The following is a 15841-nucleotide window of genomic DNA, read 5'->3' on the forward strand; positions in this document are numbered from 1 at the left end:
GGCGGCAGCGGTGGCAGGGTCATTGGTAGTTTTGGTGGGCAAATCTGCCCGCGGCGGGGGGGGCTGGGGCGGCTGGTTTCCAGCGCCCCGTTAGTCTGTTAAATACGGGCGCTGGAGGGGGCAAAGAGGCGGGAGGGGTAAGCAAGCCCTCCCGCCCTTAAAGCAATACCCCCCACCCGGACCCGAACCAGCAAGGGCCGAACCGGTCCGGCAGTTCGGCCATTCTTTAGAATGGCCGCCGGACCGGTTCGGACTCACCCCTACTTTTAAGCCCTACACAGCTTGAGCCAGAGTACCTGTCAGACCGCATTTGCCAGGTCTCTCTATTCAACATCTCAGGTCCTGCTCATGGCCCCGCCACAAACAGAGATCCAGTTGGCAGGGACTAGAGGCAGGGCCTTTTTGCTTGTGACCCTTCAGCTTTGGAATACCCTCCCAGAGGAGCTCTGCCATGCTCGCTCCCTCCGTGTTTAAAAAACCCAATTAAAAACACATATTTTAAAGGAGGTTTTAAAATGTTTGATCTGCTGCTTATATCTGGTAGGCGTCTTAGTTTTAAGTTCTTAGTTTTTAGCTTTTTATTAATTTTAATTTGAACTTTTTAAAATGTTATTTTAAATGTGGTTTTTGCTTGGGTTTTTAACATGTTTAATTTTATTACTCTTTTACTTTTTATTGTGTCTATGTTATTAATGTTGTGAGCCACCCTGAGCAGTAGTGTACTGCATGAGTGGAGTATAAATAAATATTTTAAATAAATAAATAATGGTAAAAATCCCCAAAAAGCATCCATATACTTGAAGCAAAATATTGCAAGACCAATCTATAGCTCACTTCTGCTGCTGATTTCTAGAAAATGCTAGATTTCCTTAGTCTTAACCTCAACAGCTCAGCTCCTTGTACTTGCAGAAGGGATGCAGTCCAGAAAAATAAAAAGACACGGCCAGTGGCTTGGACTCTCTACCTCCCACTGGAGAAATGACACACTTTGTGAATGACACCCCTGCCCCTGCAGTATTGGTTATCTTTTCGTTTTTCCTGTTGTTAACATCACTACTAATAAAAAGAAAGAAAGCATATGGGCCCCAGACACACTACTGTATTAAAATAATGTGCAATATGACCCCATTTGGCTCAGACACTTTCTTCTAATATTCTAAACGCTCTTCCAAATCTCCTGGTGGATACATGCATCTTGCGTTACCCTTCATGGCTTCACTAATTCAAGATGCAGTCAGAGCCATTAGCTGTTCAAGAGCATTCTTTGAGTCTCTTGCCCACCAACCAGTGATTAACTTACAAAGGGATGCCCAGCTAGCTAATGACCTGCCATTTTGTAATACCATGTTAACAGGAGCTGTTCATAGAAATAGTAAATTGATGAGAGTGTCAGACAGGAGTAGGGAAGACCTGGGTTCAAATCTCCAATCATCCATAAAGCCGGAGGACCAGCCTAACCTACTTCACAAGACTGTTGTGAGGATAAAAAAATTGGCTGTGCATGCCACACTCAACTCCTTAGAGCACTTATCTTCACAGGGTTTCAAGCAGGGGCCATTTTGGCAAAAACCCTTCAATGTGTGAGTCATTTCTCACTGTGCTGACCACGGCACAGTACTGCACTTTTCTCAGTGCTGGGAGAGAGAGAGAGAGAGAGAGAGAGAGAGAGAGAGAGAGAGAGAGAGAGAGCTCTTTTAGGAGGAAAGCGCTGAGAAGAGCTACACTTCCTAGCATTCTGTGCTGACCTTCCAAAATGGTACAAGGTCTCAGGAGGGCCCAATTAGTTGGGGGGGGCACACTTAGAGTTGTTGGGGGCACCCCTGACTCCCGGACCTTACAAAGGAGAACACTGCCTCAGAGGAAGAGGGAGAAATAAGTGTGAGTAGCAGCAATAAGTAACACCTGCCCACACTGTTTGGTCAGCACAACCATTACTTGACCCTCTTATATCATTAAGTACAGGTTTCTAGGAACATAAGAAGCTGCCATATACTGAGTCAGACCATTGGTCCATCTAGCTTAGTATTGTCTACACAGACTGGCAGCAGCTTCGCCAAGGTTGCAGGCAGGAATCTCTCTCAGCCCTATCTTGGAGATGCCAGGGAGGGAACTTGGAACCTTCTGCTCTCCTCAGAGTGGCTCCATCGCCTGAGGGGAATATTTTACAGTGCTCACACTAATTCTAGTATGTTTCCTCAACTTATTTTATGTAATCTCCAAGGGGCTGTCAGTTTCACTGACTGAGACATCTTCCACTCCCAGCATTTAATCAACCACTCTGATTTCATAAGTAGTTGGGGGTCCTTCCAGTGTTTTGTCAAAGCTAATCTTGCTGAAGTCAATAGGTAAAGAACAGGTTAATGACACAAAGATGGGATATTATTTACATAATTTAAGAAACATACTTTTATATTATTACGTAACTGAACTTGAACATTTTCATACATTATTTTTTGCCCTAGGGCAAAGGCACCACAGATGCAGAAAATCTCTTTTTAGTGGCTGCAACGCCAACAGCTTCTGTTCTCACCCTTAAAAATCGTATTGATCTTCCAAGGGAATGCATATATCACTGATGTGCCATTTTAAGACCGTTCTCTTGCATTCATAATGAGGGTGTAACATTTGTTCTTTGATTAAATAAATATGCCCATATATCTTATGAGATATACTCTTGCAAATGTCTCTCCCATTTCACTGTACATATCTCTCTAGGGGAGATTGCAGCCTTCCATGAATAATTTCAGTATCAATTCCTTTTTCTGTTTGTTAACAACCAGCTGCTCAAGTTTTGTCTGAGTTCTAACAATATTTCTCTGTTTCAGTATGTATATATTAACCAAATACCTAGCATGAAATCATAGTTACTCTTTCTGTTTTTACACTATTGGAAAGCTATAGTAACCATAGTAACTATTCAAAGGCAATTGCAGAGCTGTGGTTAGCATCCCATAATGAGACTAGTGGTCCATCAGCTCCCCCCAAAAGTGTATTAATAATAGACTTCCACTAGTCTTGGAAACACAGCTTTGAAATGTTGTGCACAAATACAGGTGCATTTTCACTCATGAGGCTTAAATCAATTTGGGTATACATTGACTTGCAATGCAAATAAAACCTACGTTGGAAGAATGGGTTTCAAAAAATCTCTCTACCAAAGAGATTCCTACTTTACATGAACCCCATTGGGGGATGGACCTGTACCTCAGTGGAAGAGCTGAATACTTGCTCGCTGAAGGTTCCAGGTTCAATCCATGGTATCTCCAGGAAGTTTTTCACACCCAGCTTTTAGTTTGCATCTGTTTTGCATTGGGAATGGAGGGGGTGCATTCACATATTGGCCAAATTTACCCCAAAGTCCCTGTAAGCTATTGGGGAGCATACACACACAATTCAGGTTTTTCATTGCACATTTGTGTGTAGCCTGGTAGGGATGTGCAAGCCAGCTCGATCTTGAGCCAGTCCGATATCGAACTGGCCCGGCTCAAGGGCTCACTCTCAAGCCAGACCAGGCCCAGTTCAGCTCAAAGTCAAGACAAACATGCCAGGTCGGACTGGGGCCAGTTTGTTTTTTTAAAAAAACAAAAGAAAGGGGAAAGTGCGGACTTACCTGGGCCCAGGCCACGCAGATGTCCATTGGGCATGCATGGCAGCCTGTAAAATGGCCGCTGCCATTGCAGAGAGGCCCGTAATGGACCAAAAATGGCCTGTAGTGGGCCAAAAATGACCAAGGGGTCTGGTGAGGAGGGGAGATATCAGGAGACACACACACCCCGGCAGCTGCAACAGCACCCCTGCAGTAAGCTCACCTTCTTTTCTTAAAAAGAATTTCCTCCTCCAAGCTGGACCCGAGCCGGTTCGGACTAGAGCTAGACCGGGCCTGGCTTTAGTGTGCACAGAATCAGACCGAATCCAGTTTGGTTTGGGTATGGTTCTACTTAAACCAAACTGGGTTTTCCAGTTTTGTGCACACCCCCTATAGCCCGATTTATATCTGGGGTAAAAAAAATCCACTTTTGGCATCGGTTTTTTGGCAAGCAACTTCAAACTCATAGTAAAGCCTCTCAGGAAACCCACGGCAAAGCCTGCTGTCTGGGAAAGCTCCAGGTTGGGCTGGGAAAGACTTCGACCTGAAATTCTGGAGAGCTGCAGCAGACAAGTGGCTTTCCATGGGACTACTTGAAGTAATTTTCCCTATCGTGTCAGCCATTGTAGACAATATTAAGCTAGATGAATTAGCTAGATGAACTGTAAAGGGCAGCTTCAGATGTTCCTACGAATGTACCATTCATGCAATATGAGAGATGTTCCAAGCCCCATTGAAGTGTCATGAGCAAAGGTGGCCTATTATTTCAGTACGGTTCTGCTGCTTTTTGAGTTTTAGTATAAATGAGTTCTTGAGCAATTATTGATTTATTTTCTGTTGGCAGCACCTAAATATTTCTACAGGTGTGTGTCACCAAGATTCCTGTCAGATAAATCTGCCTTCTAGGTAAATAGTAAATCTCACTATGTCTCAGTCTGCTATGCATATGGACTTTCTAGAGCCAGACTACCAGACAGATGTTGCACATAAAGAGGAATGCTTCCTTAATAAAGATGTAGCCTTCCAAGTGGCAGTTAGTTATTTTCCATGGCAGTCTGCCATTTCCATTTTGTAAATAAGTCAGTTCCCCCCACCCTTTATAAAATGGAGCTAATGGCACACATTCAGCCCTACAAAGCCTGTTATCTGCAAGGGTAAAGGCAATGTAATGGCTGACATACTGTTGCAATGCAACTTTGTGCCGTTTCACAAGAGCACTATTGTGCTAAATCCAAGAATTGCACAAACACAGTTTCTCAGTTGAAGGCGCTTGGACATAAGGACCATCAATTGTGCAACTGCACTTGCACAATTCTTATGTTTAGTGCAATAGCGCTCTTGTGCAACTGCACAAAGGTTACATTGCAATGTGTACGTAATGTTGTGCAGTATGTCAGCCAATTTCCTCAAGAGCAGTCAAGTTTCTTCATCCAGATTGAGACTTCAGTTTCACAACTAGCCTAATTCATGTTCATCCATAAGGCTGGTTCAGACACTTTTGCCTGACTGGACAGTTTCACATGATAAGGACATCAGTGCATCAAAGTGAGCACATCTCACACACCCCAGTGCATTGTTTGCTAAAAGTGTGGGGCTGCAGTTCATCCAAACCACCCCTCTACTGGCAGTCCAAATACTTCTTTGAACCCAGGCGAACCAATGCCCATGCATTTTAGGAATATGTGTGCTCTGCTCATGGCACGCTCACATCTTTATTACATGGCATGAGCTAGTGGGGTCAAATATAATATGAAGCAGCCCTATGTATAAGCTGAGCAATGAATTTGTTTTGGCCTCCCCCCCCCCGCTTCCTTTAAAAGACATATTAAAGCAGTAAAATGTATTCTTAATATTTTTTCCAACTCATAAGGTACTTTCTTCAACTTACCCCCCACCCCCAAAATAAATAAATTAATCCATGTATGTTTTTCAAAACAGTTGCAATCTGTTCCAGGGCGATGGCAATGTTATGGGCATTAACCAATACGGACCTAACATAGCCTCCTGTGTTCAGGACAATTTTCTCAGCCAAAGTTGTGGGTGATTTGGGGGGCCAGGATTGCCTTTTCACTTTTTTTTCAGTATCCTTAACTGTTGTTTGATCAAAAGAAACCCAGCAGGTAAAGAGGTCATTCATCCGACCAAGCAGGGTGTTGGGGCGGTGAGGGGCCAGCTGCATTTCACCCACCTTCCCCCCAGATGACTGATGAAATGTTGCTGGGAGTGCCATCTGCGCTCCCACGTGATCCATCTCTGGTGAGGTGGGTCTCCTAATGCCAAAGCTCATCTTTGTAGCCCCTAGGAAATCCATCAGATACATTAAGAAGAATCCCAGAGAAGCCATATCAAGAAGGCAAAGGACCAACTTAGGGTAGGAACTGATGTAGATAGAGAGCCAAAGACTAAGATTTGGGTTTATTAACCAGTAAACCTACACTTCTTATGATTAAAGGTGAATAGCATGTGTGTGCATACACACACACACACACACACACACACACACCATTAGAGAATATACTGTCCACACAATATGAATTCATTCAGCACCTGTGTTTGCGTACATTGTGGTACCATCGCCTCTCCATTTTGTTGGAGGTTTCCCCAACTTTGAACCTCGGCTAGGATTTTCCAGCTCTCAGACCTTTCATGTAGAAAGTGGCTTGTGTACATTTAACTGCAAAATGAATATCCAAGGAGATTCTGCAGCAAATGCGCAGAATATGCCAAACCTTAGCCATACCATAAATCTCTTGTTTCCACACAGAAGGATGGAGGAAGGGGAAATGCCAAGAATACTATCCAATAGCCAAGCAGGGGGTTTAGTTCTTACAGATGCTGTAGTCTGAGAACTGCATAAAACTGCTGTTACTGCTCTGGCCAGATTAATCTGCTGGCCTATAAAAATGCAAATCAGTGATCTGAGTGTATTGCCAAGATATTCTTGATGTATCGGTTTTTCAGATATCTTAAGAGGATTTCCTATTGGACCCATATGTATTAAAAGTCATTTGCATAGATAGGCTGATATGATTGTGAGGGGAAGAGAAGAAAGTGAAGAAAAGTAGGTCATATAACGCAAATATTAGCAGGCAGACTGATTACAGAATGGAGGGAGGAGGGGAAATGGATGGGGGCGGGTGAGGGTGGGGAGAGGGCACCTATTCAGAGAGGGAAAGCTTAGGCTTGCCAGCTGCTGTGGACTGAAGGCTCAAAAAGGCAATTTCAAAAGTCCACACTTGAAGTCCCCTCAATATATTAACAATGTCTCTCTCAATCTTCAGACGAGGTAGTTAGTCATACTTTCAAATGGACTCTTGAAAATAAAGGATACCAATGTAATGATTTTATACAAGATACCAATCTAATAATTTTAAATCCAAAAGTACAAGCACGGATAGTGATCAGAATTCTTTTTGCCAACACTTACTCTATGTTATTAATGTATTGAGTGGACTTCAAGATCACTAGCTCCCTTTTGGATTTGAGAAGGACTTAAACTAATGAACAGTATAGTGACTGGAATACTGAATATTTCATTTGAGTGAGGCAGTTTTTGAAACTTTAAAACTTACAAGTCTCTGTTTGTCAATTGTACCTATAGAGTGACTTACACTGCATTTCTATCTTTTACTATTGTATATATTCTCATTTTACTGATAATACAAATATATCTTATTATCAGCTAGGTACGCAATTGTTTTTCATTTTGCGGAACTGTATACTTACCCTTTTTTCCCCTCCATTAAAGAGCTCCCCAAACATTCAAAAGAAGGGAAACCAGAAATAGTAATGCCTCTGAATCAGTCCCCAAGCCAGATAAACAATTCTTTGAGCATGTACAAAGTGATGGGTGTCTTTTGCTAAGTTTGGAATTAGCCCAGTAATCATGAACTTCCTTGGCAACCATTTAGAGGAGGGGGAAAAAACATTCTGCATGTTTTCTCCTGACTCAAAACATTGGTATAAGTGTGGTGATGGTGCCACATTGCCATGCCTTATCCTATTGTCCTCTTGAACTTGTAATTCCCAGCAGCAACCATGACAGAGAGCTCTTTGGGAAATTCAACCATCACCTTTCCAAAATAAATATGCCCTGGTACAAGAGAGGGTTTTAGCTCTGGTGGCAGTGGGAAGCAACCATATCAAATGTTTGCCAAAATTAAAAACACTCAGAGAATTGACCCAATTAGAAAATATATTCCCCAAACAAAAAGGCCACTTAGTTAAGTGGTCTGGTCACTTAGTTCACAGCAATCAATGAAGGTTTCACTGAGAGCAAAGGGTAAACATGAAAGAACTTTGTTCTGCAAAGCAGTTGGCTTTGTAGTTGATGTAGTTTCATAGCAATCAAAGAGAGTTTCAGGATGAGTAAAGGGTTTAACATGAAAGAACTTTTGCACACGCCCCTATAAAGCCCCTATAAAGGCCCCTGCTCTACTGTGACCACACTTGTGCACAAGCTTGCAAAATCTTGTTTTATGCTTTGATCCTAGAAGAAGACCATTTGTGTGAAACGGTCAATTCACACAATTCAATTCACAATCCAGCCACTGCCTCCTCCTCCTCCTCGTTCATATTGCTTCTCGGCAAAAAACAACAACAAAGTTCTCCAAGTGTCTTACATAGCCAAAGGAGTAAGGAGATGGTTCTTGTCCCAAAGGGGCTCACAATCCAAAAAGAAACACAAGGAACACATCGGCAGTGTTTACAAGCCGGACAGCTTCATATTACAAACCAGGTAGTTATGCACCTCAGCACCATCCCCATCATCACCACTACTAGGGTGCTTTTCCATTTGATTTCAGATTTGTTCCTGATCCCACTGGCATGCATATTTCTGCATCTGGATCCCAGACAGACATGTTTAAAAGGAACATTTGAGTTCTGACCAATTCCTGAGCCCTGTTCACACATTATGTGCAACACACATACAATCTAGCCCTATTTGGCCTTAATGTTTGTAGGTGTGTACACGTGTCTGTACACATATGCATGTTTTTGTGAGCAGAGGTGCACCTAGGTAATTTTGGAGCCTGGACCTAAAGGCCTTTTGAGCCCCCACCCCCACCCCTGCCCTGCAGATTAAGCATCATGCTATGCTGGGTGACCACACCACTCGGGAGAGACTAAAGAGGATTTGGGGGGCTCCCAGGGGCTGTGGAGGCCCTGGACTTCTGCCCCGAAGTCCAGGGGTAAGAGCACCTCTGTCTGTAAGAATTACTGCACACGTGTTCATTTTAAAAGTGAAACTGGATACAGGTCCCTCAAATGCAGGATACAGAGAGGAACTTTGCTGGACTGACATGCACACTGGCTAGCTGAGCTGCTGGAGTGGGCTCTGTGCAGAGCTAGGAAGCAGTGCAGGGTAGCAGCAGCAACAGCAGCAGCAGGACATCTTATGACTCTTTAAAGGTATCATCTGCTTCCTCACCACTTCCCCAGCCACAGCCGGCTCCCAGCCACCAAGTATGACTTGGGAGCCCCCTCCTCACATGCTGTTAACATTAAGAGAATTGGAGGCGGGGGGCAAAGTCATACCTCACCCAGGTCACCAAAAACCCTCCGGGTTGCAGGAGGAGAGCCCACAACTATGCTTTGCCCTGGGCCCAGAACTCGCAGCCCAGCTGGACACCCACCACTCTACCTTCTGTGCCACGTGAACTCCTGTCACACTGGGGGACTCCTGGTCCATTCAGCTTGGGAAACTTGAGCTTTTCTGATGGAATGAAGGGCTTAGTAGTCTGTAGAAAATTTTGTTAGCTCTTAGTTCCTTTTTCCTGGTTCCCTGACTATGGAATTCAGACACATCAGTACTGTCTGTGTCCACATCTAAATGATGGATATTCTCATTTGTTCTTACTTTGCTGCTTTCATTTCCAGGCTTACTTCATGCAGGATGTTGTACTTGCCTCCCAGATGGATTTATGTTTTTGCCCAAAGACACTGAAGAGAAATGCAAGATGTAATCACAATAAAAGTGCACAATTTATTTCAATAGACTAAGAGCACCATTATACAGGAAATGTGCTTGTAATACCTTTCAGATGGCAGCTGACTAACTGTTGCCATCAGAGTTCAAACTGCCAGCACTTTGTCAAGATTTAGTGATCTGAGCATTACTCACATTTACAAGGTGAGAAACAGGCAATTTCACTTTTATGGACTGTGGATTAGCAAGAGACAGAAAATAAATCAGATATAGTGCCAATCTTAAACACATTCTCTGAGTGTAGAAAAACACATTCTTCCTACCTCTGCTAACAATATGCACAATGTTTCTCCCCCGTCCCGCCGCTGCTCCTTACATATGTATTTACATTCTCCTATTTTGTAATACTTCAGGCTGCTTTTCATGGCCTACTGAAGCTGTAAATGTACATTTTCTTAGTCCATTCCTGTTTAAGACAGAATTCTTGAATCCTAGCCTGTTGTGAACTGAAATAAAAGTCTCCCCTCAGATAGTTTAAGTGCCCACAGGATATGCTGACTGCAGTTAGGGATCTCAAAGAGGGCCCTTGTTAGACAGTTGCAGTTAGAAAGTCTTGGAAAGTAGAAGAAAACTTATTTATTCTAGCATGCAAATCCTTCCATGTTTTGGCAACCCAAGTCAATAAAGAGGAGGAATCCAGCAGCAGAAAACTAGTTCAAGAAATGATTAAGAAGTGTTTGCCGCTAGAAAAAAACCCCTTCCGCCTAATTAATTTAATCTTCCTTCCTCACTGCAGAGGACTTTTAAAATGCAGTTATGCAGTTGTTGATTGCAGAATTTTGCTATTTTTTTTTTAAACATTAACTTGATCGTTATTATCCAGTTATTTCTTGACTTCCAGCTTTTATTTTCTCCCCCACCCTCCATTGTGTGCTTTGACAGGGGCCTCACACCATTTTTGCAATTCCACCTGCTGTCCACCAGTGCCGGCATTCTGAGAAGAAGCCATTCCCCTTTCAATGCTAGTTTTGTCGTAACTGCTGGTTCTTCTCAGGATGCAAATACTGGTCGACAGGAGCATTGCCAAAATCTCATGAGGTCTCTGATCAGCATGTGGCCAGAGAGTATAGATCCTGATAAGAAGCAGTGCAGAAGCTTAAGGGAGTGTGTGCATGATCAGTAAGACAACATTTTGAACTTGCACAATTTATTGCCATCTAGAAAACCCCCCCTCTCCCTAAAGTAGGGCTGCTCAATTTCGGCCCTCCTGCAGATGTTGGCCTACAATTCCCATAATCCCTGGCTATTGGCCACTGTGGCTGGGGATTATGGGAGTTGTAGTTCAAAAACAGTTAGGAGGCCTAAGTTAAGCAGGCCTGATCTAAAGGAAGAAAATATCCTTGTTAGATGCAGAAGTAAGCAGTACACTTCTGTGTACCTCTGCAATTTTTTCCTTATTACCTGTTGCGCTGCCCAAGATAAAAGATACCAGTAGTGAAGGGGGAGAAAGAGGGAGGGACCATTTTCACCAGCATTGCCTATCCAGCTATTTTATGCCCATAAATGTGGTTGATGCATGCAAAAACCCCTGCTATACCCACCAACATGTGAAAGCTGAGCGGCAATTCGACATGTATGTTAGCAATGACCAGGGGCGTAGCAAGGTTGGAGGGGGCCCAGAGACAAGATTTTAAAATGGGCCCCCCGCTGATATACACACACAAACACACTTCACAATATATAGTGCACTCACACTCACATCCCCATTATGAATATGGTGAATACTTAGTTCACATTGAATTGAGTTTCTTTTACTCTCTGCTCCTGCCGATCTCCAAGAGACGCAAAATAATTCATAGGGGGTGCAACACGGGTGGGTGGGGAGTCATGTGATGTGCCTCTGGGGGGCCCCTCAAGGCAGTGGGGCCCCAAGACGACTGCCTCCCCTTGCCTAATGGTAGTTATGCCCCTGGCAATGACTGAGGAGTCCTATAAGCTCTCCGTCTGGAAACTCTGGACCAATATGAGCCAAATCAGGCACAGTTGTTGGGACACATAGGGACACCTTTAGGGCGTAGTTTGTGATGATGTCATCCATCCCAATCCATGATGGCAGACACATAAACTTGAGGCGCAAGTGGGCTAACTTGTGAACCGCCTGCCTGATTTGAACTAAACTTGCTACAGCTGTAGGGACACATAGGGATGCCCAAATGGCATGGTGTGTGATGATGTCATCCACTCCAGTTCAAGATGGTGGCCACATGAACACCTGAGGCATAAGCCGGCTAATTTGTGGACGGTCTAATCAATTTAAACCAAATTAGATACAGTTGCAGTGAGTGACATACAGGGACACCTCAATGGCATAGTTTGTGATGATGTCATCCACACCAATTCAAGATGGCAGAGGCATAAACATTTGAGGCATAAGTGAGCTAACTTGTGAACTGCTTAACTGATTTGAACCAAAATTGCTCCAGCTGTAGGGACACATAGGGGCACCTCAGTGGTGTAGTTTGTGATGATGTCATTCACACTGATTCAAGATGGTGGACATGTAAACCTATGAGGTGCAATTAGGCTAACTTGTGGACAGTCTAGCCGATTTGAACCAAATTTGGTACAGATGTAGGGACACATAAGGACACCTCAACAGTGACACAGAGGGACACCTCAGTGTCGTAGTTTGTAATGATGTCATCCACCCCGATCCAAAATGGTGGATGCATGAACCTTTGAGAGGCAAGAGATCTAACTTGTGGACCTTGATTTGATCCAAATTTAGTCCAGTTGTAGAGACAGTGAAAGGAAAGTAGGCTTAGTTCTTACTAGAACAACTTGTTCTAGAATCAAAATGTGCTAGACTGCAATCACAATCAACCATTGCCATGCCCTGCCTCCACCCCCAATTTGATACCATTTGAAATGGCATCAACACAAAGCAGTCTTGGAGTCATGGAAGTTGGAGGCCCTGCCTGGGATAGTAGCTTTTGTTAAAGGTAAATATAAAGTGTGCTGTCAAGTCAATTTCGACTCCTGGCACCCACAGAGCCCTGTGGTTTTGAGACATTTGCCCAAGGAACTGGGTATTCTCTACTCTGTATGGCTTTTAAAATCAGTCTTACATATATTTTCTTGCTTTTATGTTTAAATGCCACATGATCTATGATATCTGTTTAAATAAACCCATTTCAGTCCCATGCATTGGGTTTTTCAACTACCGATCTACTTTCATGAACACTATATTTCATGCAAACCAGAATGATGCCCAAATAATATCAGTATGACTAACATCCTGACTAAAATACTCAGCGGAAGTCCCATTGAAATTAATAGGACAGGCTAGCCATGACTAACTCGTCCATTAATTTCAATGGAACATCTGTCAGGATGTCTGCCACTGTGTTTTCAAAAGGGAATTAAGGCTCTCTTGCTGGCCTGCTCAGAAGTCACATGGTGGCAGGATCTGAGGGAGGGCTTTTTGTGGGAGGAAATGGACAAGGATGCAGATAAAAAGGTTGCAGGGTGGCTGGCGGAGGGGGGGGGGACTCTAATTCTCCCTCCCCTGTTTCTGTGACAAAGGATCACCAAAACAACTTAGTCCTAAACCCACTTTTCAGTGATGTAACATATGATATAATAAACACATGAGTTTAAGCAATTGTAGCTTTTTCATCACTTGGCGACTGTAAGCTAGTCCTACATACCTAGCATGAGGGGACTTGGAGATGGGGCTTTAAGGTCAAAGGGCATGACCTCTAGGCAGGCTTGTGGTCCAGCACTTTTCACTGTCTATATTAAGCATCACAGTCATGTGAATTAATCACAAAAGCAATAGCACATTCTTTACTGATGGAGATAAACAATCCAAAGGAACTAAGCATAAGCGGACATTACTGGAAATATGTTCCAGGTCAGCTATGGCTTTTGAAATTGTTTCTTTAAATAGTCAAGAGGCAATTGGCTTCCATAACAGACTTTAGAGAGGGTTTTTTCTCCTTTGTATCAAAACAGTGTTATCCTGGTATTTGCTATATTATAAATAGCAGTACTCAATATATCTTTACATGCCGAGGGAATCTTACATGTTGAGGGAATCTGTAAGAAAGAAATTGATTAAGGAAGACATTTCAGACATCGGTACTTTATATTTAATCTCCTGGATAGAAGTTCTAGTGGTAGGAGAGTATGTGAAATGTCAGCTTATCTCCCGATTTCCTTTGCTAAATACCCATGTGAGAATGTCACCCTCATCCCACTTGAACTTTCAGCCTCTTTCTAAAACCTTAATTCTGCCAAGTCATTTTTTCCTGGAATGTTATAGTTGTTCAAGTGGACAGCATCAGTTCCTTGACTTGTATAGCTTAGTGTTGTTTTGATTTGGTTTATCATCACACTGTACTTTTTGCTAAAGGCCATGGTTTTCCAAGTGGTAGGAGAATTTGTTCTAGACTAGTAGCCACAACAGCACATAGGCACAAAATGGCAGGATGCTGTGACTCTTTAGAGATGAAATGGTTTATTATTAACAGGAAGCACAAGAGAGGGGTGGGTGGGAGGAGAGCTGGTCTTGTGGTAGTAAGCATGAATTGCCCCCTTTGCTAAGCCAGGTCTGCCCTGGTTTGCCTTTGAATGGGAGATGACATGTTAGTATTTTAAGATATGGAATGGGAAGAGCATCTGCATGCATGCATAAGATCCTAAATTCCCTCCCTGGCATCTCCAAGGGAAAGTCTCCTGCCTGTAACCTTGGAGAAGCTGTCTGGGTAGACACTAGTGAGCTAGATGGCTGACTTGATATAAGGCTGCTACCTATGTAATATTCATAATATTCAACAGCCTTCTTTTTCAGTTGCATGAAGGAGTGGAGAAGGTGGATAATAAATATGTGCAGCTGAGGTCCAGTAGAAGATCAACTAAGTTGAGTCCTCTGAGAACTTTAAGTCCCGTCATACCACAGAAGTCCCGCAAATGCAACAAGATCCAAATGGCTTCAGTGGGAGCGTGCAGAGATTGTGTCAACCTGTCCCCTCGGCACTGCAGTCATAGCCTTCAGAATCTTGAACTGGAACTCTCCCTCCTCTTCATCAGCATCACCACAGATAGCCTAGCTAGCCAATACAAGGAGAGGGCTCAATCTCCAGTGAGGCTTAGCTTCCTTCCACCCCATCATGAGATAAGAACTGACTCCCAGCCAGTTGCCAGCTACTACAGAAGAATGAAAGCCAGTGGGAATATATATAGAACATGTCCTGATAGCTTAGGTGCTAAACATGAATATAAACATTTGAATGAAGTGTTTTTGGAACATCAAAGAACTGAACACCAAACAATTGCTGTCATGTTTATTATCCATATTCCTTATTCAGACATCCTGAAACTTAATGGATTTCAGGGTTGCAGCTTCACATTCCAAGTATCCTTTAAATTAGAGCAAAATTGTTAAAAGTAAGGGCAGAGACAGTCTAGGGCAGGGACTCTCAAAGTTGGGTCTCCAGATGTTATTGGACTTCAACTCCCATAATCCCCAGGCCCAGTGGCCTTTGGCTGGGGATTGGGAGCTGAAGTCCAATAACATCTGGGGACCCAACATTGAGAATCCGTGGTCTAGGGAGCTCAAAGCACTCCTCACTTTCTGTTATTTCCCATCTACAATCTTGACTCATTACTATTCGTTTTCCTATGCAGGAACTATCCTGTTTGGTTGATGTGAACTGCAAAAGGGCATTGCCAGAAGGTAAGAGCATCTATGACATTAGAGAACTTGCCTAGAGTAATTTGGACACTTACGTAGGATTTAGGAAGAGTTGACCTAAATCCTTAGATCCTGATCCTCAAATTACTGAGCACCAATTTTACTCTGTGAAGTGAGGCATGTAATAGATTAAAGATACTGTACTGGCCTGGTTCAGACGTCATACTCAGGACTACACTTCAACCCTCCTGCAGATGTTGGACTACAATTCCCACCAACCTTGACCATAGGTCACTGTGGCTTTGGGATTATGGGGCTTGTAGTCCAAAAAGAGCTGGAGGGCCAAAATTGTGCAACCCTGTGCTGAATCATGATTTAGCACTATGTGGATTAGCCTTGGAGAGCCACAAGTTATGAGCTCCCCCTGCTTCTTTCTCCCTGACTCATACACAAGAGGAGGAAGTTTTCATTTTTGAACCATCCATCCATGTTACATAGACATTTGGGTGACAGTGGTTTGTCCTAGTTGTGGTTTGTTAACAAAGTGGAATATCAAGCCATGGTTTGATCCTTTAACATTTAGTGTGAAATCTTTTAAGACCTAATACAAAATGGCATTTTAAGAAAA

This window comes from Hemicordylus capensis, chromosome 1 (assembly GCF_027244095.1).
Source record: "Hemicordylus capensis ecotype Gifberg chromosome 1, rHemCap1.1.pri, whole genome shotgun sequence".
Lineage (NCBI taxonomy): Eukaryota > Metazoa > Chordata > Lepidosauria > Squamata > Cordylidae > Hemicordylus > Hemicordylus capensis.